Genomic DNA, 27,189 nt, shown 5'->3' on the forward strand with positions numbered 1-27,189 from the left:
GCAACAGACTTATGGAGAAGAATATGCCCTCTTGGTAATACCACAGGCAGCTAGGGTCAGAGGGACCCTAGCAACAGGTAGGCTGAACATTCTGAGTTAATGGGCAAGACCTTGGGTGCCTGTGAGGATCGCTCAGTGAAATAACACGTAGCCCGTTACAAGGGAACATATCCAGCAGAGGCAAGAGGCAGAGAGAGAGACAGACAGAAAGAGATAAAGACAGACAGAAAGACAGAGACCAAGGGAGAACAGAGACAGAGGGGGGAGAGGCAGAAAAAGAGACAGAGAGAGGCGAAGACAGAGAGAAACTATGAAGCAAAGCAGAAGGCTGTACACACGATGACTGGCCTTCCTCCTTTCCTTCTTCGCTTCTTTCCTTTTTCCTTCCTTCCTTCCTCCCTCCCTCTTTTTCCTTCCTTCCTGCCTGTTCTTCATTCCTTCTTTGCTGGTGCTTCGTTCCTGGTGGTACTAGAATGTAATCCAGGGCCTCATGTGTGTCATGTGCTTTGCAACTGAGCTATATTCCCAGCTGTTCTAGAACTTTCTACAGCCCCTCTTTATCTGACTGTTTGTGAAAGAGACCCCATGCTTTTCCTTTGAAGAAAGGCCCTGCTACATTCACACAGAACAAGATCTCAGGACAGGAAAGATCTCAGTGGGGATCTAAGTTCCAATACCAAACCAAGAAGACCTTGGCTGAAGGCAGCAGTAACATGACCCAGCTTTTTGGAGCCTGCCTCTTCATCCAGGCAAGGCAATATTGAATGGTGCTGTCAGGACCACATGAGAAAGCAGAAGGGAAGTTGGAGCCCTGGATCCTGCACAAATCTCTACTCAGGTCCCTTGCACAGCTGCCAAGTGGCCATTGGGTCTTTGTGAATGTGCCCGGGAGGGAAGCTCTCTTGCTGCCTGACAGAATTCATTAGAGGCAAAAAGAAGGAACAAAAACAGCTGCATGTCCCGGGGTACCATATAAAGGGCTCTGTGTGCTCTAATTCCTGTCCCCTGTATGGCAGAGGGCAGGGAGGGGTAGTAACCAGAGTCTTCACAGTTTCCACCATCTTCTACTTGTTTTGCTGAAAGTCCTGTTCACTCTAAAGGGTTACAAGACAATTCTACTTTCCCATCAAAGGTCTCTATGTGGAGCAATGCCGCCACCTCTGTCCCCATAATACTCAAATGAGGTCTCAAAAAAGAATTGTCAGGTATAGCAGTGTCCACTCATAATCTCAGCACTTTGGAGACTGAGGTGGAAAGACTGTAATGGGTGGGGAGTCAGCCTAGACAAGACGTCAACTGTTCTAAGCTAACTAGGGATATGTAGGAAGACAAAACAAAACTAACAACAACAACAACAACAACAACAACAACAACAACAACAACAAAGAAAGAAATCCCAGTGGTGGTGGCACACGCTTTTAATCCTAGTATTCAGAAGGCGGAGTGAAGTGGGTGTCTTAGTTTGAAGTCATCCTGATCTACAGAGTGAGTTCCAGGACAGCCAGGCCTGTGGTCTGGGAAAAACAAACAAACAAACAAACAAACAAAACAAAGTTGAAGAAAGCTTTCACATACGTGTTCTGACAAAGAGCAAAGGAATGGGATCTGTAAGAAATACGCTAGGATGTCCAGAGCTCTGTCCTAAGCCAAGTCAGGGTTAGCACTCTTGGGTTTACTCTCACTCAGCTGCTTACAGCACAAAATTGACAAGAAAAAGACAGGTAACCTGTTGAATTCTTGGGTCAAGGACCTATAGGCATTCGCTCTATTTGCTAAAATGCTGGTTCTCAAAGTGTGGTTCTGGGCCCACAGCCTTGCAAACTTGGTAACCTGAGATAAATACCCGCCATTTGAGAGGGACATGTTATGCATCAGCTCTGTGATACCTTCCCTTCCTCCATGATTCAACCTACTGTCACAATGACTGATTCCTGACTGGTCAAGCCAATGCTGCTACACCAGACCATTGGGGAGCAGGCGAAACTCTTGGTGTCCAACAGTAGTAGTCATCTAAGCAGAAGTCATCAATGTTTTTTGTCCTTGGGGAATTTCCAAGATGAGCAAGAAAGGTCAGTAGGTCAAAGTGAAACGCAGATGGTATGGGTTTGCAAGTGGTTGGTAGTCTGGGGAGGTTTTGTGTATTCTGTTCCCTGAGGGTATCATAGCCTACCTCCCTGTACTGTAAATCCAGCTAGACTCCCTCATAAAAGTCATAAGAAGCTTCCAAGCCAATGCAGGGTCCTTCTGAGAAGAGTGGAGCTCAGACTCCTGAGATGGGAAAACTAGGAATAAATGGGAAGGGAAAAACACTCCTCACTTGGGATCTAATTTGTGTTTCCTCTTGGTTTGGAATTGACAAACTTCTACACAACTGAGAAAACTAAACTTGCCTGCAAAGACATCTCTTTAAAAAAAAAAAGATGCTAAAAACAACCTCTTCCTTGGCTAGAATGTTTGTAGCCTCTAGCTTAACTGTCAAACATTCCCCTCCCATTAAACCTAACCATACACCCCATAAAGCTAGTTTACAGTTGCATCTGCCAAAGGAAATTCTTTGAGATAAGATAAATACCTAAACCAGCTCATATATTTTTAGTTAATTTCTCAACGATGTAATCTTTAAATTTCGTTGAAAATTATGACATGACTTGAAACATGGAATTCTATATTCAGTCAATGTGGAAACAGCTAAAAGTGAGGCTCCTGGGGAGCCAGCATGCAATGTCTTGGTTGTATGCAACCCTTTCCTGAAGCCTCCCTCTCTGGAAATATTCTCCCCTAAACCTGAGGCATGTACCACCCATTACCTTGTCTTAATAAACTTGCTTACTGCGATAAATGTTGACTGATCTTCAGACTCTTTTTCTGCAGTGTAGGCAAAGATCTGCTCTATCTGCACGGAGATCCCTGAGTGGGGAGCACAGCCCTAGGAGCACGGCACTGTGCTCTCTGACTTCCCACTACCATGAGCGCTCTGAGAATGAGGAGAGTAGTCGACATTTGCTACATTTCTTGGGCAATTCTCTAGTACCTTAGATTTTGAGAACCACTGAAATAAAGGACAGGGGAGAAAAAGTCACAAATAAACCCAAAAGCACAAAGGAACATCTAGACTTCTGATCAGACACTGCACATATCAAGTACAAGTATCCACCTCTCTTCCAAGATAACAAACTCGAGCACAGGCAGAAGAATTCACACTCTTTCAGACATGTGATGGAGCAAATCTGGGAGCTCTTGACACTATCCTCATTTTAATGGCTTCCATTGCTTTTGTCCTCTGAGCCCCACTGTTAAAGAATGGCCGCTCAACCTGAGGGTTTTATCAGTATCCTAGACCTACTGGTTGGATGGCACATAATTCTTTGCACAGCCATCTTCAAGAGCTTTGACATAAAGTCTGCTGGTCAGATCACATGGGTTTGGTCGGCCTTCCACTTCCAGCTCCTCCTCAGTTCATGAAGTAGCTAGGGGTGAATGAAATGTGCCCATCCCACCCTCCCCTCCCACAGAAAGAAAGAACTGCTCCTGGTGAGTGTGCTGCAGGGAAACCGTGCCACTTCCGAGATAGAGAATTGCAATGCCAGGGGGTGGGGGGAGACTGAAATAACAAGGAGAGGTGGTACTTTCGGTCAAAAGTACCTTGATTCCACACTCTCTGCCTCCTGTGAAAAGAGAACCCCAACGTGGGCTGCATGAACGCCACCCAGGCAGAAATGTCAATGCTGGCATTTGATGGGCTATTGCAAAAAAAAAAAAAAAAAAAAAAAAAAAAAAAGGCACACAGAAGGAATCTTGATTCCCTTCATTAATGGTCAACTTGAGAAAGTTCGATGCCAGGATCTACATCTTCATTCCCTAATAAACGCCCCCTCTGGTTGGAGGAGCTGGGGCTGCACACTACAGCCATCCCCAGTAAGAGGATGTAACTCTAGTATTGCTGAACTCTCTATTCCCCTAACCCTATTAGCGTCTACATGCGGCTCTGCAGCAGCCTTCCAATGAGGAGAAGGGACACCTTGTTTCCTTTTCCACGGCAAACTCCACCACCCTGAAGCTTAGCAGGGATTGGTACGGTCATGTGACATGCTTCGTGAATGTAATGGCAGGTCCCTCACTCCTGACATCCTCAGTGTGCAGGGAAGTAGTTTGGGGGTTTATTAGACAGCCCCCCCCCCCGAATGCAACAAGACGACCAGCGCACCCCACAGTCACAGGGCAATAAATCAACTCCTATTTGTGTGTGCATGGACGCAGCCAGCAAGAAACCAAGACAATTGTGTTTTGGGGTTTTCTGAAATTTGTCTTGGCACACTGGATGTAGATTCAGTTTCACTACCACATCCCGACACTGCTGACATTCAAGTCACAGCAATTTAACACAAAACGACTGAGAAATAAACAGCACATCGGCCGTGGTTTCTGATTTTCTCTCCGGTCATCCCACCTATTAAATGTAACAGGGCACCCCAGCATCTGCAATTTACAGTGGGGTCTCCGAGAGGGGGACGGTGTCAGACTTGACATGCTGCTGGCAGTGGGGAGCCTAATTGTGCCAGCGTCAGCTTGTGTGACTTGGCCTTCACCATGCTGCTATTTGAGACCCCGAGTACTGTCAGCAGGACTGTTTGGGCCCCTTCTTACATGGCGGAAAAATTAAAAAAAAAAAGAGTGAAATAACAGTGGTGCTGGCCCGTGATGTTTGGTTTTCTTGAACTGTGACAGACACGGAGTTTCTACTTTCTATCCCGAAGTTTCCATCACCCCCATAAAACCCCTCCTCTTTGGAGACACCCATCGCACTTAGTGTTCCAGGTTTCTCAGCCACCCCTAGGCTGGCTGGGGAGTTTTGGGCCTTCACAGTAAAAGCTCTGGATACCGAAAAGCAGGCCAGCTGTGTCTGCAAAAGGCTACTGGCTAGCATGAAGGCAATAATGAGAAGGTAACCAGGGAAAGAGTGTGTGGCTGGACCCACATTCGAAGAGCTAGTCAGTGACCTCACGGCCTTCCAGGGACAGGCCACCGTAGCTCCGGGGATGAGCTACTCTCTGTTTGCTTGTTTGTAAGCTGTGTAGCACAGGCTGGCTCTGTACACACGATCCTTCTGCCTCAGTCTCCCGGTGCTAAGACGGCAGGCACAAACTACCACTGCTCAATTCGGCACTGGGATCACATGTTTGGAATTAACTTTATAGAGTACAATATCTTTGTTTATAACATGTGCATCTCACTTTTTCTTCTTCTCTCCTTTCTCCCTTTGTCCACATCTCCCTTCCTCCCTCCCTTTCACTCTCCGTCCCTCTCCCTTTCTCCTGTCTCTTCTACTCCATTCTCTTTCTCTTTCTTCCCTTTGAACTATGCTTTTGGGAGCACTCAAGAATGACAGGAGCCAGCTGTTTTTGCATAAGACCTGAGTTCAATCCCCAGCACCCACGTGGAGGCTCAGGACTTAATGCAACTCCAGTTATTGGGGATCCGATACCCTCTTCTGGTCCCTCTGGCTTTGCACACATACAGTGCACACACATGCATATAGGGAAAACATTCAAATACATACATTTATACATACATACATACATACATACATACATACATACATACATACCAGCTGTGCCTTTTGATCTCTGACATCCAGTCACCTTTTTGAATCACCAATGCAGCTAAAGAGGTTATGACCCCACAACATCCTTTATTCCTAGAACTACTGCAGAGAACAGCAATTGCTCCAAACAAGCCCGATAGAAAGACACCAATGTGTGTTGATTGCTTTAGTAAATTCCACTGGAGCAATTTAAAGGTCATCCTGAACCCCTTAATAAGAAGCGTACTTTTCTCTTTCTCTTTACAGATGAAGAACCTGAGGGGTTAAGATCTTTCTATGGCTCCACCAAACGTTGGCAAAGCACAGGTTGAAAAACGCAACCCCTGGCATCCTCTCGATACATGGGACATCTCACTTCCCTGTGCTGCTAACAGCATGGGCAAGCCCTGGCATTCTCTCTGCCAGTGCGGTGACCCCCTCCTGCAGCTCTGTAGTGATCTCTGTGCACACCACAGGCAGAAAAGCTCTGCACCAGCCTGAAAACATTGCCTGAGTCTTAAAAACAAGCAAACAAACAAACAAACAAACAAACAAAGTCATCCAACGGCGAGGGTGCCAGTTCACTCTCTATCGCTGTGATAAAACACCACAACCAAGAGTAACTTAAAGAGGTTGACTTCAGTTTACAGGTCCCTCCCAGGTCACAGCCCATTGTGAATGGAAGTTGGCGTGGGAACTCAAGGCAGGAACTGAAGCAGACACAGGGAAGGGTGCTGCTTGCTGGCTTGATCCTTGGGCCATGTTCAGCTACCTTTCTTATACCTCCCAGGATCACCTGCTCAGAGGTGGCATTGCCCCATGAGATATTGCCTTCCATATAAATCATTAATGAAGAAAAACATGCCCTCAGACTTGTCTACAGCCCAATCAGATGGCATTCCCTCTTTCCTGATGATCCTAGTTTGTATCAAGTCGACGAAAACCCAACCAGTACAGCACTATGGGTTTTTCGTGTTTTGTGTGAGATTCTTGCTTAGGAATTTTTTTTTCCTTCTTGAAAGGCAGTCACTTAATTACTTTGAGGCACTGTGCTGATACACTGCTCTGCCTTAAAGCTGATGTTAGTAAGTGGTGGGGCACACCCTGCTAGAATTGCTGGCTGTTTGCTAACTGAGCCCGGTGGCATGGGCTGTTGGTAGGAGCATCTTAAAGCCATGGCTTGACAGAGAAGGAGCTTGAAAGGAATAGATGATCCTGATGAACCAGTTTGAAGGAGGGGAAGCAAAAGCTGAGACGATCACTCTCTGCAGCCCTTCCGGGTGCTGTGAGCACGTGTGGAGGGGCTGCCTGCGACCCTCAGGCAGGGGCAGGGTCAGTGGCATCTGACCCCTCCGACTGTCAGAACTCAGACTCAGCATAGCAGCCTCTGAAAGCTCCTGCTATACAAACGTTCTCTACTAAGGGCCGAGTATGGGGCTTCAGGAGAGGCCTAGGTCTGCTCCCTAAGAGAAGGACTTCCAAATCCCCTCAGTCAGGATAAAAAAAAAAAAAAAATGTGAGGCCAATCCTCATCTCTTCTCCTCATGTCATTTCTATGCAAACAATTTCTATTTCCATTTGCTGTTTTTCAAATTCGCTTTTCCTCTTTCTCTTTGCGACAATATTAAAACTTGTCCCTTAAGCCTAAACGTAATCATAGAGGCACAATATGGAGCTGTTACCTGCTCAGAACTTGTACTTTTCTTTTTACACCCACATATTGTGGATATTTTATTTTATTTTCACTTTTGAACCTACAATACAATTCTATGCATTTCCCCCCATATTATACAAATTTATAGCCCCTCCCCCAACTCTCTTTTTCGGAGGCAGGATCTCACTAAGTAGCCCTGGCTAGTCTGGAACTTGCTATGTAGATCGGGCTGGCTGGGAAAGCACAGAGAGAGCTTTGCCAGCATCACAAGGTCTGGAATTAAAGGTGGGGCACCACACCTGGCCAAGGCACCGTCAGCCGGCACTGATGCCCTGAGGCGTCTACGTGTAAAGCATTCAACCTTTATCACTCTCCCCTGTGTGTTTAATTCGCTGAGGCTGATTTTGGAGAGGAACTCAGTGAGAGGAATTTGAAGCTGGCACAGGGGACCTGTGTATCAGTTTGTTAAATGATGTTTCAGGAGACAGGTAACCTAAACTGATAGCCTAACTCACAGATAAGAAACAGTGTTGAGCGTGTGTCAAAGTGGATACAGAGCCCAGTGCACGCTAAACGCACTCCTTCTCCAGACTCTGTGCACGGAACTGCTCAACTCCACACGGAGCAGCCAAGTCTCAAACTAGGCTGTCACCCGTCATCATGATGGGGCTTCTGATTTACCCAGTGGCACGCTTCAAAGTAGGTCATCAGGCCAGCCGTGCCCCTACTGAAAACAGACAGTAAGAAAGTTCTGGAACCTGCTTTATCCCAGCATTCCTGACCTGTACTAGCCAGCTCTCTGAGACTGGCTTCCAAACGCACATCCTTCAAGGGCTGGATGCTAGTTTAGAGTTTTCTTTATGCTAGATGGTAGCTCTCCGTCTGGACCGTAAAGATGGTGTGGTGTTTGACCTGCTCCGAAGGATCTCTAAGTTCCCTGCCATCTCACTTGGCATTTTGGTAGATCACCACGGGGAACCTTACAGAAAACACTAGAGGTTTCCAGGATGGAGCTTTCTCGGGGGTGGTGGGTGCTTGCACAGGGTGTGCCCTTGTCCCTTATCCTGTTTGTACTGGCAACACGGCCATGGGCAATTAAGATACGGGAGCATATGGGAATTATAGGAATCCAGATGAACAGAACCACGCAAGAACTCTGGAGCACGGCCAGGGTGTGATACTTATTTTAAGAATCGTGTTCATTCCAGGGCTGAGCAGCTCTCTGTGTGTCAAGGTTGGGCCACCATTTGTATAACAGGAGGAGAAAGAAAAAATGAGTCTTTAACCCTAGAGTCTTCACTGCAGACAGCTTACAGCCAAGCCCTTTCAAAGGTTTAACACACTACTTTTACAATTGAACTAAGCGAGGGCAACCCTATTGACGTCTGAGATGCAATCCCACCATCTTTGTGTAGAGAGGCCATAGAATGTCCACATTTTAATTCACTCTGAGGGATGGTGGGAAAGGAGACCGAATAAAAGCAATACCCAGACATCCAAAGAGTTAATCCAACTAATTCCAGTTTATTTGAGAAGCCGGCAAACTAAGATGGCACTGTGATTTTTAAGAACAGAAAGAGAATTCTTAAGAGATAATGAGTTTTCCTTTTTGGGTAGGCTTGAGAGTATCACTGCTTGTTTTAGGAAGCTTGGAGAAAACTTTGTGACATGGATCAAAACTCAGTGGGCTTCAGACACCCCTCGCAGTCCTGGTCCCACACAGGCTGCTGGGTAAATGGAATAGCATAAATGCCCATTTCATCTTGTCCCCAACTGCTTCCCAATGTATCTGTCTTAGCTAGGGTTTCCAACGCTGCCATGAAACACTGACCAATAAGCAAGTTGGGGAGAAAAGGGTTTATTTGGCTTACACGTCCATATTGTTGTTCATCATGGAAGGAAGTCAGGAAGAGACTTAAACAGGCCAGGCCCCTGGGGGCAGGAGCTGATGCTGAGGCCACTGAGGGATGCTGTTACTGGTCTACTTAACATGGCTTACTCAGCTGGTTTTCTTATAAAACTCAAGACCACCAGCCTAGGGGTGGCTCCATCGATCACTGAGAAGATGCCCTACAGCTGGATCTCATGGATACAATTCCTCAACAGAGGCTCCTTCCTCTCTGATGATTCTCGGGTCAAGTTGACACAAGCCAGAACCTTATTCTAACACTGTTTACGAAACTATCTTTTAAGACATTTTGCAGAAGATAGACCATTATTTTACCAGCGTTTAGGTAAAGCAGAGTACCCAAGCACCGCAGCGGAGTGTCCATACATACGAGCAGAACTTGAGTAAAGTTAACAGTAAACAAGGATACAGGGGTGGGGAGTATATAACAAGGGGAGTTCTGCTTCTTCACCTGTACCCCAAAGTCAGTGGGATCTCCATTGTGTCAAGGGATAGGGGTTATTTCATAGAAGACACCCACTTCCTCTCATATTACAATGGTCTTTTTAGACCAACACATCAGAAAGATTCCCTTTTGATCCCCGTGGTGCTCTAAATAAGGACAGCCCTCATAGGCTCATATACTTGAATGCTTGGTCACCAGGGAGTGGAACTCTTAGATAGGATTAGAAGGATTGGGAGGTGTGGCCTTGTTGGAGGAAGTATGTCACTGGGGGGCGGGGCTTTGAGGTTTCAAAAGCCTATGCCAGGCTCAGTCTCTCTGTCTGTCTCTGCCCCATCCCCATCCCAATCCCTCACCACTAGCTTACAGAGTAGGATATCACTCTCAGCTGTTGCTCCATTACCACACCTGCCACCATGCTCCCCACCACCATGATAATGAACTCAGCCTCTGGAACTGTAGGCCAGCCCCTGACTAAATGCTTTTTTTTTCATACAAGTTGCATTAGTCATAATGTCTCTTCTCAGTAGCAGAACAATGACTAAGGCAATCCCAGAGTTTAAGCCCAGCTTCCCTTGTGAAATACAAAGCAGCCAGTGGCGCCATACTATCCCCTGTGGCAAGCACTCTAAACATAGCAGGCTAAGGAAGCCAATTGTGAAACCATCATATTCCAGCTTGAAGATGTAGCTTAACATTGAAACAGGTAAGCTGCCTTTCAACCAGCCTCGAAAAGACTTCTGTGAACAGCTCTCTTCAGTGCCAAGTGCAGAAGCGTCGTCTTCGAAGTGCACAGCAGCGTGAGGGTGACAGTACCTGAAGGGACCATGATGGAGGATGACTTATGTTCAGTGATCAGCTGCCAGGAGCTAGCTGCCAGTAAACAATGACCTTCCCTGTACAGTTCTTTGGGAATGGCCTGGAGGTAGGAATGAAATGGAAAGAAGGAGGAAGAAGGAAGAGAAGGGAGGAGAGAGAAACAGAGAGAGAGAGAGAGAGAGAGAGAGAGAGAGAGAGAGAGAGAGAGAGAGGATAGATGGATAGATGCTGGGGTCCCTGGGATTCATCAGTGATTAAGATGTCTTTTTTTTGTTGTTGTTGTTCTTTTTTTCGGAGCTGGGGACCGAACCCAGGGCCTTGCGCTTCCTACGTAAGCGCTCTACCACTGAGCTAAATCCCCAGCCCCAAGATGTCTTTTTTTAATTAAATAATTTATTTACATCAAAGATGCCATCTCCCAGTACCCCCTTACAGGGGCTCTCTCTATCCCCCCTCTCCTCCTCTGAGAGGGTGCCCCTGCTCCCCTCCTGGGGTATGAAGATGTTTTAGGATGGGTTTGCTCTTTAGTTCATGATGGCCCACAGGCAGCTACAGCAATGGGCAAAATAGTGCAGGTGCCAAAACGATCATCAGACTCAGGGACAGAAACCACTTTTTGCTGCTCAAAACAATTTGTAATTGTTCTGACATTTACTGTACTCCCTGACTGCCCCTCTGAATACAGGACAACTGTAACTTCCTGACCATCGAGACCTCAGTTGACATGTGACAGACAGGCAAGTGACGCAGGCCAACACAGACTCAAGAGATGTTCAGTAGATACTGTATTCACCATGCAAACATGAGGACTGGAGTTTGGCTGCTCAGAACTCACACAAAAGCCACTGGGGAACTTCAACACAGAGGCAAGGGAAGCCTGGGGCAAACGGGATAGCCCAACCAACACACTCCAGGTTCTGAAAGAGACTATGCCTCAATCAGTAGCATAGAGAGCAATTAAGAAGACACCAAACGTGTAGTTCTGACTTACAGACACACACACGTATGTGTACCTGCACACATACACATACACACGTGTACTCGCACATGTATGCATGGACACCACACATAAAATACCTGCACTTCACACCTGCGGATCCCAGCCCGCAGCAGCTCTCTGCTCCCAAACCCCGTGGGAGAGAGACCTCACCGCCTGGTCAAGTGGGCACTCCTGAGGCTGCAGAGTGGAGGAGACCACCAACACTGACCACCCCGGCCCACATCCCTGGCCCAAGAGGAAACTGTATAAGGCCTCTGGGTTCCCTTAGGGGAGGGCCCAGGAGCGGCAGGACCCCTGCGCCTGAGACACCGCCGGAACCTGAAGGAAACAGACCGGATAAACAGTTCTCTGCACCCAAATCCCGTGGGAGAGAGAGCTAAACCTACAGAGAGGCAGACACGCCTGGGAAACCAGAAGAGACTGCACTCTGCGCACATCCAGACGCCAGAGGAAAACAGCAAACGCCATCTGGAACCCTGGTGCACGGAGGCTCCCGGAAAGAGCGGCGCAGATCTCCTCGGTTGCTGCCGCCGCGGAGAGGACTTAGGCAGTACCCCACGAGCACACTTGAGCCTCGGAACCTCAGGTAGGACCAACTTTTCCCCTGCAAGTGACCTGCCTGGTGAACTCAAGACACAGGCCCACAGGAACAGCTAAAGACCTGTAGAGAGGAAAAACTACAAGCCCGAAAGCAGAACACTCTGTCCCCATAACTGGCTGAAAGAAAACAGGAAAACAGGTCTACAGCACTCCTGACACACAGGCTTATAGGACAGTCTAGCTACTGTCAGAAATAGCAGAACAAAGTAACAGTAGAGATAATCTGATGGCAGGAGGCAAGCGCAGGAACCCAAGCAACAGAAACCAAGACTACATGGCATCATCGGAGCCCAATTCTCCCACCAAAATAAACATGGAATATCCAAACACACCAGAAAAGCAAGATCTAGTTTCAAAATCATATTTGATCATGATGCTGGAGGACTTCAAGAAAGACGTGAAGAACTCCCTTAGAGAACAAGTAGAAGCCTACAGAGAAGAATCGCAAAAATGCCTGAAAGAATTCCAGGAAAACACAATCAAACAGTTGACGGAATTAAAAATGGAAATAGAAGCAATCTAGAAAGAACACATGGAAACAACCCTGGATATAGAAAATCAAAAGAAGAGACAAGGAGCTGTAGATAGAAGCCTCACCAACAGAATACAAGAGATGGAAGAGAGAATCCCTAGAAATTCCCTAGAAATCATTGACTCAACTGTCAAAGATAATGTAAAGCAGAAAAAGCTACTGGTCCAAAACATACAGGAAATCCAGGACTCAATGAGAAGATCAAACCTAAGGATAATAGGTATAGAAGAGAGTGAAGACTCCCAGCTCAAAGGACCAGTAAATATCTTCAACAAAATCATAGAAGAAAACTTCCCTAACCTAAAAAAAGAGATACCCATAGGCATACAAGAAGCCTACAGAACTCCAAATAGATTGGACCAGAAAAGAAACACCTCCCGTCACATAATAGTCAAAACACCTAACGCACAAAATAAAGAAAGAATATTAAAAGCAGTAAGGGAAAAAGGTCAAGTAACATATAAAGGCAGACCTATCAGAATCACACCAGACTTTTCGCCAGAAACTATGAAGGCCAGAAGATCCTGGACAGATGTCATACAGACCCTAAGAGAACACAAGTGCCAGCCCAGGTTACTGTATCCTGCAAAACTCTCAATTAACATAGATGGAGAAACCAAGATATTCCATGACAAAACCAAATTTACACAATATCTTTCTACAAATCCAGCACTACAAAGGATAATAAAGGGTAAAGCCCAACATAAGGAGGCAAGCTATACCCTAGAAGAAGCAAGAAACTAATCGTCTTGGCAACAAAACAAAGAGAAGAAAAGCACACAAACATAACCTCACATCCAAATATGAATATAACAGGAAGCAATAATCACTATTCCTTAATATCTCTCAACATCAATGGCCTCAACTCCCCAATAAAAAGACATAGATTAACAAACTGGATACGCAACGAGGACCCTGCATTCTGCTCCCTACAGGAAACACAACTCAGAGACAAAGACAGACACTACCTCAGGGTGAAAGGCTGGAAAACAACTTTCCAAGCAAATGGTCAGAAGAAGCAAGCTGGAGTAGCCATTCTAACATCAAATAAAATCAATTTTCAACTAAAAGTCATCAAAAAAGATAAGGAAGGACACTTCATATTCATCAAAGGAAAAATCAACCAAGATGAACTCTCAATCCTAAATATCTATGCCCCAAATACAAGGGCACCTACATACGTAAAAGAAACCTTACTGAAGCTCAAAACACACATTGCACCTCACACAATAATAGTGGGAGATTTCAACACCCCACTCTCATCAATGGACAGATCATGGAAACAGAAATTACACAGAAACGTAGACAGACTAAGAGAAGTCATGAGCCAAATGGACTTAACAGATATTTATAAAACATTCTATCCTAAAGCAAAAGGATATACCTTCTTCTCAGCTCCTCATGGTACTTTCTCCAAAATTGACCATATAGTTGGTCAAAAAACGGGCCTCAACAGGTACAGAAAGATAGAAATAATCCCATGCGTGCTATCAGACCACCACGGCCTAAAACTGGTCTTCAATAACAATAAGGGAAGAATGCCCACATATACGTGGAAATTGAACAATGCTCTACTCAATGATAACCTGTTCAAGGAAGAAATAAAGAAAGAAATTAAAAACTTTTTAGAATTTAATGAAAATGAAGGTACAAAATACCCAAACTTATGGGACACAATGAAAGCTGTGCTAAGAGGAAAACTCATAGCGCTGAGTGCCTGCAGAAAGAAACAGGAAAGAGCATATGTCAGCAGCTTGACAGCACACCTAAAAGCTCTAGAACAAAAAGAAGCAAATACACCCAGGAGGAGTAGAAGGCAGGAAATAATCAAACTCAGAGCTGAAATCAACCAAGTAGAAACAAAAAGGACCATAGAAAGAATCAACAGAACCAAAAGTTGGTTCTTTGAGAAAATCAACAAGATAGATAAACCCTTAGCCAGACTGATGAGAGGACCCAGAGAGTGTGTCCAAATTAACAAAATCAGAAATGAAAAGGGAGACATAACTACAGATTCAGAGGAAATTCAAAAAATCATCAGATCTTACTATAAAAGCCTATATTCAACAAAACTTGAAAATCTACAGGAAATGGACAATTTCCTAGATAAATATCAAGTACCGAAGTTAAATCAGGAACAGATAAACCAGTTAAACAACCCCATAACTCCTAAGGAAATAGAAGCAGTCATTAAAGGTCTCCCAACCAAAAAGAGCCCAGGTCCAGATGGGTTTAGTGCAGAATTCTATCAAACCTTCATAGAAGACCTCATACCAATATTATCCAAACTATTCCACAAAATTGAAACAGATGGATCACTCCCGAATTCCTTCTATGAAGCCACAATTACTCTTATACCTAAACCACACAAAGACCCAATAAAGAAAGAGAACTTCAGACCAATTTCCCTTATGAATATCGACGCAAAAATACTCAATAAAATTCTGGCAAACCGAATCCAAGAGCACATCAAAACAATCATCCACCATGATCAAGTAGGCTTCATCCCAGGCATGCAGGGATGGTTTAATATACGGAAAACCATCAACGTGATCCATTATATAAACAAACTGAAAGAACAAAACCACATGATCATTTCATTAGATGCTGAGAAAGCATTTAACAAAATTCAACACCCCTTCATGATAAAAGTCCTGGAAAGAATAGGAATTCAAGGCCCATACCTAAACATAGTAAAAGCCATATACAGCAAACCAGTTGCTAACATTAAACTAAATGGAGAGAAACTTGAAGCAATCCCACTAAAATCAGGGACTAGACAAGGCTGCCCACTCTCTCCCTACTTATTCAATATAGTTCTTGAAGTTCTAGCCAGAGCAATCAGACAACAAAAGTATGTCAAGGGGATACAGATCGGAAAAGAAGAAGTCAAAATATCACTATTTGCAGATGATATGATAGTATATTTAAGTGATCCCAAAAGTTCCACCAGAGAACTACTAAAGCTGATAAACAACTTCAGCAAAGTGGCTGGGTATAACATTAACTCAAATAAATCAGTTGCCTTCCTCTACACAAAAGAGAAACAAGCCGAGAAAGAAATTAGGGAAACAACACCCTTCATAATAGACCCAAATAATATAAAGTACCTCGGTGTGACTTTAACCAAGCAAGTAAAAGATCTGTACAATAAGAACTTCAAGACACTGAAGAAAGAAACTGAAGAAGACCTCAGAAGATGGAAAGATCTCCCATGCTCATGGATTGGCAGGATTAATATAGTAAAAATGGCCATTTTACCAAAAGCGATCTACAGATTCAATGCAATCCCCATCAAAATACCAATCCAATTCTTCAAAGAGTTAGACAGAACAATTTGCAAATTCATCTGGAATAACAAAAAACCCAGGATAGCTAAAACTATCCTCAACAATAAAAGGACTTCAGGGGGAATCACTATCCCTGAACTCAAGCAGTATTACAGAGCAATAGTGATAAAAACTGCATGGTATTGGTACAGAGACAGACAGATAGACCAATGGAATAGAATTGAAGACCCAGAAATGAACCCACACACCTATGGTCACTTGATTTTTGACAAAGGAGCCAAAACCATCCAATGGAAAAAAGATAGCATTTTCAGCAAATGGTGCTGGTTCAACTAGAGGTCAACATGTAGAAGAATGCAGATCGATCCATGCTTATCACCCTGTACAAAGCTTAAGTCCAAGTGGATCAAGGACCTCCACATCAAACCTGATACACTCAAACTAATAGAAGAAAAACCAGGGAAGCATCTGGAACACATGGGCACTGGAAAAAATTTCCTGAACAAAACACCAATGGCTTATGCTCTAAGATCAAGAATCGACAAATGGGATCTCATAAAACTGCAAAGCTTCTGTAAGGCAAAGGACACCATGGTTAGGACAAATCGGCAACCAACAGATTGGGAAAAGATCTTTACCAATCCTACAACAGATAGAGGCCTCATATCCAAAATATACAAAGAAATCAAGAAGTTAGACCGCAGGGAGACAAATAACCCTATTAAAAAATGGGGTTCAGAGCTAAACAAAGAATTCACACCTGAGGAATGCCGAATGGCTGAGAAACACCTAAAGAAATGTTCAACATCTTTAGTCATAAGGGAAATGCAAATCAAAACAACCCTGAGATTTCACCTCACACCAGTGAGAATGGCTAAGATCAAAAACTCAGGTGACAGCAGATGCTGGCGAGGATGCGGAGAAAGAGGAACACTCCTCCATTGTTGGTGGGATTGCAGACTGGTAAAACCATTCTGGAAATCAGTCTGGAGGTTCCTCAGAAAATTGGACATTGAACTGCCTGAGGATCCAGCTATACCTCTCTTGGGCATATACCCAAAAGATACCCCAACATATAAAAAAGACACGTGCTCCACTATGTTCATCGCAGCCTTATTTATAATAGCCAGAAGCTGGAAAGAACCCAGATGCCCTTCAACAGAGGAATGGATACAGAAAATATGGTACATCTACACAATGGAATATTACTCAGCTATCAAAAACAACGGCTTTATGAAATTTGTAGGCAAATGGTTGGAACTGGAAAATATCATCCTGAGTGAGCTAACCCAAACACAGAAAGACATACAGGGTATGCACTCACCGATAAGTGGCTATTAGCCCAAATGCTTGAATTACCCTAGATGCCTAGAACAAATGAAACTTAAGACGGATGATCAAAATGTGAATGCTTCACTCCTTCTCTAAAAGGGGAACAAGAATACCCTTGGCAGGGAAGAGAGAGGCAAAGATTAAAACAGAGACTGAAGGAACTCCCATTCAGAGCCTGCCCCACATGTGGCCCATACATATACAGCCACCCAATTAGACAAGATGGATGAAGCAAAGAAGTGCAGACCGACAGGAGCCGGATGTAGATCTCTCCTGAGAGACACAGCCAGAATACAGCAAATACAGAGGCGAATGCCAACAGCAAACCACTAAACTGAGAATAGGACCCCCGTTGAAGGAATCAGAGAAAGAACTGGTAGAGCTTGAAGGGGCTCGAGACCCCATATGTACAACAATGCTAAGCAACCAGAGCTTCCAGGGACTAAGCCACTACCTAAAGACTATACATGGACTGACCCTGGACTCTGACCTCATAGGTAGCAATGAATATCCTAGTAAGAGCACCAGTGGAAGGGGAAACCCTGGGTCCTGCTAAGACTGAACCCCCAGTGAACTAGACTGTTGGGGGGAGGGCGGCAATGGGGGGATGGTTGGGAGGGGAACACCCATAAGGAAGGGGAGGGGGGAGGGGGATGTTTGCCCGGAAACCAAAGAATTATTATTACGTATTAAATAAATTAAAAAAAAGAAAAAATACCTGCACTTTATCCCTGACTCTTTCTTTGAAGAAACAAACAATTGTATATGATATTTTATTTTAGGAAGGCAGTTGGGAACTCTTACAACTAAATGCGCCTTTTCTACAGTCCTGCTGTAATTCTACAGAGTCTGTTTTCAAATCCACCTCTCTGGGGGTGTGTGGGGCCTCTGCTTCTGGCAGCCATTCCTTCAAAGGACATTGAAATATTGTCGCAGTATCTATGCTGTATTATGTCCATGCAGTCTAAGGGTAATAATAGTGATTGGTCACAGAGAGGGAGAGGGGAGACAGACCCATGAACTTCAGTGGCATGCTTAGCATTCTAAATATCTGTCTTGTCCAGATGGAATCCTAAAAGCATTTTATGAATCTAATATATAATAAAGAGGGTCAACACAGAGGTGACTATATGTCTCCAGGCTTCAATCAGAGTATCTTGTGAAGGTAAAAGGAAGGTAAAAAAAAAAAAAAGTCATGCATGAACAGATCTTGTACAGTGACCCCTGGGCTGTGTAGGAATCTGAATTGTGCCGTGTGGGAGGGACTCTCAGAAATGAGTTTTAAGCGGACGATGGTTGGGCTCCACTACAGATCTGCTGTGGGCACCATGATGCCAACACACATAAAACAGTTCCCTCACATCTAATAAGATTTTGGGCAAGACTCTACCAAGTGTGGCTGGCAGACACCTGGCTGTCTGATGTTCAAGGTTGGCACTCCTCTGCAGTAGCCAGGCTTATTTGGAAGGAGGCTCCTTCAGTGACTCCCACTGGCTAAGGGCATTGTCACTCTGTACCCCTGACTCAAGGTCATTCTGCTGTAGCTCATGTGACAGTGTTAAGCCCTTCACTGGAAATCTTCCAAGTCTCACGGCCAATGGGTTGAAAGGTCTCTACACAGGGCTGCTGCATCTCGAGGAATTCCTATGTGCCCCCGGAATCGTGTTACTTGAGGAAAAACCCATAGCCTCATTATACCTATGACCTTGAGATCATCTTGAGGGCTCTAGCCATAGTTGAACATGACCATGCAGGCTGAGAGTGTTGAGTTTTTCTAAATGCGAAATGATAAATAGAGGTGAGGTGTTATTGCTGCACTTAAACTTTCATTGAACCAGGCTAAGCAGTGCACACATCTTCAGAAGTCATTCCAACAAGAATATGGTAAAACAAAGCAAGCCCACTTCATTTTTAATTGCCCCCCTCTGTTAACCTCCAACAAACAGTAAAGTCTCAACATACCTAAAATACTCAGACAGACAATTCCACCACGTTTATCTCTGTACCCTGTGGCCCCAAACTACCTTTCCAGATTCATGAGCATTCTGTCACCTCCTCTCCACTCCCTTGGCAGCCCTGCACTGGGCTCTCTCCCCTAATCCAAGCAGACCATATCACTTCCAATCTCCAGACATGCCAAGTACTGCTGGCATGCCAACAAGCCGGTCATTCTTCACCTAGAAATCCTTTACATAAGAGAAATGCTGTCCACCCTTGAGTGGCCAGCCCATGCTTGTCTCTTAGAGGGAGTATTTCTAGCTCTTTGCAAGCACACTCAACTACTACCTTGTGTTTTGACAGCATTTGTCATGTGGTAAAGAGTCCTTTTTAGTAATTTACAGTGGTGTGAAAGGGTTTAATAAAAGGGAGGCAAAATCTCCTTCTTATTTTATCATTCCAAATTTAGCAAGTCTACCTACTTTCAAGAGCACAGCCATTAGCTATTTGGATCTAACTAAAGCTTTGCAAAATAGTCCCTCAGTTCATAGACACATGAGGACATGTGCCTTTTTTGAAGGAACATGTGGGAATTTCCACTAAGGAAGAGCAGTTCTGTGTAGAAGCCCCATGTCCTCTTGGACATGAATCTTATTAACATGACCACATATCAGAACTAAAACTGGAGGCTCTTCCCTGGGCTTCAGCAAACAGCCTTGAGTCAGGGGAAGAAGATGATAATGTATCTTTAAACCAAAACCTAACTACATTTGCTGCTGAGAACAACACTAAGAATGACAAGAGTCAATAAATGTGAGCACCACAAATGCTCAATAAATGTAAGATCATATTATCAACACTACTCTGGGAGCAAAAGAGGAGAGTTATGTATACCCTTGGCTGAAATCAATGATTCGTTACTATAAGGACTATAGGAGAAGTCACAAGTCTCAAGGGAGTGGCAGTATGGGAAATCTTGTGGACAGGAGCCATTGGTTTCTCTGCCCCAAGGCCCCATCAAAACTCTTGGGGACAGACACCCCTCCTTCACAACTTGTAACTCTTGGTATCAGGAAACTGTGGCAGAGCTGAGCATGACACAGTAGGACAACTCTTAGGATACTGCCTGTTCTTACAGTTGCACAAGTCATTGATGCATGTGGGTGACATGGCTCAACCTGTGCTAACCTGATGACCTGAGTCTCAGGGCCCACAAGACATAAAAGAATCAACTCTTTCAGGTTGTCCTTCCATGTGTACACTGTAGCATGTGAGCACACACACGCACACGCACATGTGTGTTCACACATACAGAGAGAGAGAGAGAAAGAGAGAGAGAGAGAGAGAGAGAGAGAGAGAGAGAGAGAGAGAAAGCAAATGTAATAGTCTTTGTTTTGTTTTTATAAAAGACTAATGACCGATTAGATCCCCCACCCGAAGCCAGGTATATAAGGAAACTTAGAACAAATGCAATTACCATCAGCACTTCTCACAGTTGAACACTTGGACAAAGTGCTTTCTTGGGAAGAATCACCTCGCTTGTAACCCTCATGTCATCTGGGTATCGCATATAAATGCCAGTGTGTGAGTAGTAAAGACTGTGGATCAAACAGTTTCTCATCTCCACCCTTCTGTTGATTGAAGATCTAAAGTTTACCACCAGGCAAGCCACTGTTCAACCTCATAAAGCCAAAACAGATAAGTGACTGGAAACAGTGACTCAAGTCTGCTTGTCTCCAAGCCCACAGTTCCTACTCTTCCCTGTCTCCACCTCATCAAGACTTGCTCTGTAGTCCCTCAAGGGATGAGAGTGGTAAAAGAAAAAGAAAATCTAAGAACAATTCAAGCTTAGCACAGGGGAGAGCCTTCTAACAGAACACACAGAAAGGACAAAAGCCACCCTGAGACCAGAAAGTGTCTCCTGTAGTGAGATTCAAGGAGAGAACTGGACAGCAGGTCACGCTCTCCTGTGACACAGTGGTCTCAGCTAATTGCTCCATCAGTCAAAGACTAAACGGAGCCAGATAGCGTCACAGTGTAAGGCAGAGCTTCTGAGAAGCCAATTGAGCTTTGGAAGGAGAAGACATGGGATCCACATCACTGCTCCCTCAGCAGGCCCTCTCCAGCCAAGACTACTGTCATTCCCCATTCATAACTATCCGCTGAAGCACAGCGAAGACACTGTTCTGACATGTGGATGTTAAACCCTTCATGGAAAATCTTCCAAGTCTCATGGCCAAGGGATCAAGGGTTCTGACCAAGGCCTGCTGCCTTTTAGGAGGAATTCCCACTGGCCTCTGAGGTCATGCAACACTGAAGAGGACTCAACCTTGTGCTTGTCAACTGTGGGTCACTTCATAGGGCTCTAGCCACAACCACATAAGGCCATTTTCATGAAAGGATGTGGTCTTGCTAATTCATATTGAATAAGCCATCCTCAGATGAGCATCTGATTACATGTCCTTGTCTAATCCTCTGGTCCCTAAATAACTTTTGAGTTTCATCTTCCAGTCTGCAGATAAGGCAACTGGGGTCCAAAGACAGCCACCACAAAGTACCAGTGAGGGGACAGAAGAAGTGACACCCAGGTCTGAACTCTTTTTCCTTTCCACTCACCACATGTGCCTCGAACTGGGAAGGGATCATGTAGGCTTCAGTTGTGTAAACCCCAGTCCCTCTTGGGAGAGAGATAAGATCACTCTGTCGTTGTTTCTGTGGAAGACAGTTGGAGTGCAGAGCATTTTCTGGAAACCTCTCACAGTCCATTTTCAAATCCTAGTTTGTGAACTCTAGGTCATCCTCAAGTTCAAGAGTACCATAGTTCTTAAGAGATGTGAGTTCACCATCCACCCTTTTATGGTCAGAACGAACGGTAAAGTTAGGTGAATTAAATAAGCGTTAGGTTGGAACCTGGGAGGCCAGTCTCAGTAGTTCAAGAGCCAATCACTGTAGCTGAGTCTGAAGGACTCTCCCAGGGCAATCCTTTCTTCAATGCCATTTTGCAGGTGAGAGAACAAAGGCTCAGGACTAAGGCTTGGAAGAGCGAGACAGTTCAGTGAGCTGGCACTGAGAAAGACACACTGCGAACCATACAACCCCATTTTAACACTTGGCCTGGAGCTCACCCTTTTCTCTGTCCTGCTACCACATCCTCTCAGCCTCTGAAACAACAGCCTTTGGAGGGATTCCTTTACCTTAACCCTCCTTCCTTTCCTTCATGGGCTTTCCTGACTCCAAAGTCCTTGCTTACAGTACAGTACCACGATGCCTGAGCTAAATATATCAGAGGCCACATGGCTAGTAAGTAGTGGAGCCAGAAAAGAATTGGTTCATAGTAGACTGTCAGGCCCTCATTTTAAGATTCTGGTAGGACTTTTTACCTGAAATTGTGAAGGATGCTTGCTGTTCTACAAGGTCTGAGTTCTCAGTACCCACATCTGGCAGCTCATAACCACCTGCAACTGTAGCTCAAGGGATCTGACTCCCTCTTCCAGCCTCCATGACACTGCGCTGAAGTACACACACACACATACACACACACACACACACACACTCGCATACACACTCACACACACACTCGCACACACACACTCACATACACACACTCACACACATGCACTCACACACACTCTCACACACACTCACACATACACTCACACACACACATTCTTACACACACATTCTCACACATAAACATACACACACACTCACACACATTCTTACACACACCCACACACACTCGCACACACACTCACACATACACTCACACACATTCTCACACACACATAAACATACACACACACTCACACACATTCTTACACACATACATTCTCACACACACTCGCACATACATTTGCACACACACTCACACACACTCATGCACACACACTCACACACACACATTCACACACACATTCTCACACAACACACACACACACACACACACACGGAACTTTTGGAAGACAAGTCAGCAGTCGCTCTTGGACAGTTTTAGTGTAGACTGCTATTGCAATAGGAGAGGCATTTTGAGAGATGCATACTTTGCTTTGCGGTCTTGCCTTTTAGGCCATTAGCAGAGTCACTGAAAAACAGCTGTTCTAGTGCATGCTGACAAGCAGATATTTCAGACTCCAACAGAATTGGGCCCATTCATGCGGTAGGGTTGGACTGGATAATGAACTCCTCAGCGTGTCACAGATGCCTGTTTTCTAAAGTTGAGATGAGTAGGTAAAAGAGAAACAGCACAGCCTGTGCCTTACACCACAGTGTTTGCAACGGGATGCTCTCAGAAGAGGAGAGAACACTGTGGTGCCTGAGGATGACCTGAGCCTTGGGCTAGGAAGAAGGACTGATGGCTTTAAGAGCTCATCGTCCAAAACCAGACTTCTCTACCCAAAGGGCAGTGCTTCATTCCCAGCTAGTTGTTTTACCTCTCTTTTACCTGAACATTTCTGATTATGGAAAATCATCCTTTGGGTTTGGTCCCCATGTCCCAGTGTTCAAAGGACACAGGGGCACTGAGAGGCCAGCAGAATAAAACCTCATTGTTCACAAAGAAAAACCTGACTCCCTGCTTTACTAAAGAAGTTCCAGCAGTTGCTTAGAAACAGCCATCAAGTCAGTGGTGACATCAAGGACCTTTGTGAATACAGTCCTGCTGGGCCTAAATGTGTGTCTTGGAGCACATCTCGTTCATGCTAGGGATGACTGCTCTCCCATGGACACCACTCACCAAAAAGCTTCACTTCACACCTTCGCTTCTAGAATTTTCCACCTCTAGCTAAAAAATATTGCTTTTGGGGCGAGATTCAACCAAAGCAGAACCTTCTGAGGTGAAAGGACTGGTAGCCGACTAAAGGACTCCTGCAAGGGGCCTGTGGGGATGAGGTCCCTCTGTTTGTATTTCCAGCCTCCTTGGATGGCAGCCCTGGCACTGCAGGGGGTGGAGGGGCTCATGAGGACCTTGCCTGGCAGGAAGGAAGGCTGCATTTTTACAAAAGCACTTCAAAGTGAATTTGGGGTTATTTTGTGGGTGAATTAAGATTAATAATGGCAAGCCAAGCTGCTGGGTGTCTCCTTAACCTTAGGTCATCAGGTAAAGGGATGAGAGTTCCTTGGGACAAGGCGCGTGCACTCCTCCAGCACCTAGGGATTTCTTCCACCTGAAACTAAGTCTTCCCCGACCTAGTCTCAAGTGCCCTTCTGTATGTGTGTGTTCCCAGGTACATGCACCCATGCTTTCGTGCACACGCAAACACACACATACACACATGCACACACATGCATAATCACATGGGCACACACTCACATGTGCAAACTCACACACACACACACAAGCACACATGCACATGCGCACATACACACATGTACACTCGCATGTGCATACACACACAGACACACAGACACACAGACACACACACACACACACACACACACACACACAGATGACAGAGAGACACACCTACCAAAAAGATTTCATTTGGAAGCTTTTACAAACCCAGTGCTCAATACAAACTTCTAGAACGCTGCCTCAAATCCCACGATCCCTTTAAATAAGAAAACTATGTGGGTACATTGTGTGTAAGTGTGCTCATCTGTGAGTAAGAATGCGTACACGCACATGTCCATGTGTGCCACAGAGCATGCATGTAGGCTGGAGAACAACATGCAGGAGCTGTTGTCTCTTTCCTTCACCCATGTGGATCTGGAGGCGGAACTCAGGCGGGCAAGGTCAGCAGCTTGTGCGTTTACCCACTGAGCCATCTTGCTTGCCCTTGGATCTGCTCTCCTCAGGGAGGTCATAAAGAGCCCAGCTGGCCCAGACTTCCAGCTGTACTCTTGTCACTGGTAAAGATGTAAAGAGAGTTAAGGTTTGGGATTCAGCACATGTGGATTCTAACCCTGGCTCTACCACACCCCAGTGTGGCCTTCAGCAAGTGACTTAGCCTTTTACTCAGTTTCCAGGAATGTAAGACCATCACATCTGACTCCTAGGGCACATGGGAAGATTAGAGAAGGAAAAAGAATGAAGACGTGGTGGGTGCCTGGGCCCGTTTGGCTCTGCCGGATGCATTAGTTATTGGCATTGCTAGCCCTGTACTGGCTGTCCTGACGTATTAATCAGGGACCTTAGAACAGCACAGGGTTAACAGTGGGTTGGGCATGTGACTCAGGTGCACTTTCTCCACACATAGAGGAAGATTTAGCAGAGTCTACCTTATGGATGGTGAGGATAAAATAGGAGCATCAAAGCAAAATATTCGACACTGTGCCCAGCACATGGTAAGCATCCCAAGTGGTTCACCTCTGTTATCTCCTTCTAGATCCTGAGTAGTCGACGAAGGGATTTTTTGTAGCAAACCTTCGTTTACTTTCCCAGGTAAACCCCCCACCCAAATGCGCCTCTGATTATGGGGCCCACATTCTGCCAGTCCAACCAGCCTATGCCATTCAGTCTCTGCTCTTCGTCTTAGGGGGAAATCTGTTAAATATTACACTTACAAGGTAACAGGCCTGGAATGTTCGGCGTCTCAGGCAGAGCTCAGTAGAGTCTTGGCACAAACACTCACACACTCTGCAGCCTAGGGCCAAACTACACTTGGCCACTTCGTGCAATTCAAATAAAGATACTGAAAATCGTCCAGCTTATAAACATTGGACTGCTCGCTAATCAGAGGACTTAGTGTATATATACTCTTCTAACAAGAATTTCGACATGGCCGACTCCTTTCGGTTTGAGACCCTAGCATGTTCGATGCACTTTGACTCAAAAATTTAGGTCAAAAGTCGGGAATCTCTTTCTTCAAATATTCAGACCTAGGCCATGTTCTTCCAAGGGTTTATGATCAGATACATTAATGACACCAGCTCCTTGGGTGATGTAATTAGACTTGAGCTTCCCCTGCATGGGGGGTGAGTGATGGTGGTATCCTCGGTGGGTGGGTGGGTGTCACGGTTCTGCCATGTAATCATCTTAAAAAGCAGTTTAGCCTCTCACTGCCTTGGTTTCTTCAGAGGAAAAATGAAGAAAATACAAATCTCGTGACCTCCAGAATCGAATGAATCAAAGCCTCCAGAAAACGCCGGCCTCCAGAATCCCTCCAAAGTATCTCTGTTACTGTGGAGCAAACACCAAGGGTGGATAAAGGGGACATAGCACAGGGTAGCTGGAGCCTTAAGGGAAAACCTGAGATGCAACGGGACATTTCCTCATTGTTTATCAAATGAATTAAGGGTACGTAAAGGAAGGTATAAACACTATTGTAGCCCAGCCTGTAAGTGTTTGATCATCCTGGTCTTCTCCAGTGCAGATGGCAGAATAGCTGGACTCTTCACACACACATACACACACCACCACCACCACCACCACCACCAGCACCAGCACCACCAGCACCACCACCACCACCAGCACCACCACCACCACTCAAATAGAAACAGGTGAAGGTCTTTCTGTGCCTTCCATTTTGCCTCACCTATCCCTCCCTAGGTAGTCAGAATTTATTCCCTAACAGGTAAGAAAAAGATAGCAAAACTGAATGCATTTCTAATGAGCTACACAGAGGTGGTGACCTGGGGAGGTCTAAGCTCAGAACTTATTTTAATGGAGTTGTGGGAAGGAGCCAGTTTTTAATTCAGTGGCACCTTCAGGGGACTGACATCCGACTGCATCTTTCCCATCCTGTTATCCTGAGATCTAAGCAGAGCTTTCTGTGGACACAGCCACCCACACAGGTGTTGGATAGGTCTCAGTTTCCTGGGGCTCCTAAGCAGAGAAAGGGGGAGGGGGAGTGGTCAGAAAAGAGTAGGACTTCTGTTCTTTACTGAAGCAGGGTCCTGCCTCCCAGTGTGACATAATATTAGACGGAGGAGCGCAGGGATGAATGAATCACATGCTGACATGGGGCTGGGGGTGGGGAGGGATGTCCTTGTGGTTAACCACATTTTACTGGGGATTTTTATCGATTGCTGTTGTATTGAAAGAGACATGACTCAAAGGTGCCGTGTCCACAGTCTTGCTGGGTTCTGGTGGGAATCAGCAGCTATGGATGTCAAGAACCGCAGTGTGGAGTGGGGAAAGGTTTGCTGACGTCAG

General features: G+C 45.3%; 1 protein-coding gene across 2 annotated transcripts in view; it reads right to left on the reverse strand.

Moving 5' to 3' along the window:
• Positions 1–27,189, reverse strand: part of Tgfb2 (transforming growth factor, beta 2) — a 100,953-nt gene that overhangs the window by 42,477 nt on the left and 31,287 nt on the right. The gene's annotated exons all lie outside the window — the stretch shown is intronic.

This window comes from Rattus norvegicus, chromosome 13 (genome assembly GCF_021556685.1).
Source record: "Rattus norvegicus strain SHRSP/BbbUtx chromosome 13, alternate assembly SHRSP_T2T, whole genome shotgun sequence".
Classification (NCBI taxonomy): Eukaryota; Metazoa; Chordata; class Mammalia; order Rodentia; family Muridae; genus Rattus; species Rattus norvegicus.